This window comes from Aplysia californica, unplaced genomic scaffold (assembly GCF_000002075.1).
Source record: "Aplysia californica isolate F4 #8 unplaced genomic scaffold, AplCal3.0 scaffold00031, whole genome shotgun sequence".
NCBI lineage: Eukaryota > Metazoa > Mollusca > Gastropoda > Aplysiida > Aplysiidae > Aplysia > Aplysia californica.
Window position 1 is genome coordinate 800,085 of NW_004797301.1, and position 1,237 is coordinate 801,321.

The 1,237-nt window shown below is 44.5% G+C and overlaps 1 protein-coding gene across 1 annotated transcript in view; it reads left to right on the forward strand.

Moving 5' to 3' along the window:
* The window catches only part of LOC101851391 (serine/arginine repetitive matrix protein 2), a gene marked incomplete in the record, with an annotated part of 50,389 nt that overhangs the window by 20,577 nt on the left and 28,575 nt on the right, over window positions 1–1,237 (forward strand).

Here is a 1,237-nt window from a genome sequence, read left to right on the forward strand (position 1 = left end):
GTGTGTGTGTGTGTGTGTCAGCCTGTAGTATTTACGTGTCAATGAGTCTAACGTGCCTGCCAGCTCATGTGTAATATTTAGGTTTGTCTGGGTTGTTGGTTTCTTTCTTCTCCTCCTTGGGCCTACGTGAACAACAAGAAGCTCTCTGAAAAAGAAATAAAAAAGGGAAATAAAAGTGATAAAAGAAGAAGAAAAAAACACGTCTCACATGATCTCAACCGTCTTCCCGTTTTGTACGAAGCCCCCCAAAAGAGAAAAAACTAAAACATGACGAGAACATTTTTAAAAAACATTTGCCTTGCGGTTCTCGTAACCGTCTTCCCGTTTCCTGTCCCTGTCCCTGGCTGGCTGTCTGGCTTCGTAATGCCCGGCCGATGCTGCAGCCAATCGGATTCATTTGACTTGAGCCAGGACCAGCTAGATTTTTCCTTCATGAACGGGGTAAAAAAAAAAAAAAATCCAAAAACTATCATTTTAGCACAGTACAACCAAACTCGGGTTTTCAAGGTCGGGATCAGTTGATGAATGCAAAAGCTGCCTGTTTGGCACAATATGACCGAATTCGGGTTTTCATGGTCGCGATCAGTTGAAATCAAAAACTGCCAATTTCTCTCAATGTGACCGAATTCGAGGTTTCAAGGTCGCGATCAGTTGAATGCAAAAGCTGACAATTTGGCACAGTGCGGGCGAATTTGGGTTTTTGAGGTTGCGAGTTAAATGCATAAGCTGCCAATTTGACACAATACGACAGATCTCAAGTTAAGTCGAATGCGACCTTCTAAATTGGACACGTTTGTTTTTCAAGGTCGCGAGTCGAATCGGTCGTAATGTGCCAAAGTGGTGGTAGCTTTTATCACCCCATGAAGGAAAAATCTAACTGGTCCAGACTCGGTGAAATGAATCCGATAGGTGTTGTGCGCCGGGTACAACGGCATAATCTGCACTGTGGTGTAGCAGCATGGCGCTTCGCTGCCGTGGGCAGGAGGAGACCCGAGTTCGATTCCGAGTGAGAGGAAAATAACGTGTATTTTATCAAGTACCTCCGTCTTTCTGTCGGGATGTTTTATTTATATCTCTCAGCCCGGGTTGACCCTGACAGCAGGGTTGGAAGTGCGCCTCCTGACTGAATGACCGGAATTGTGTCGATGAAGTAAAAACACCTGCTTTAAAAAAAGCTAAACCGAATAAAAAACTTGGTTTAAGATTAAGAAGCGCCGTGCGTATGTTGTTTCTCCCC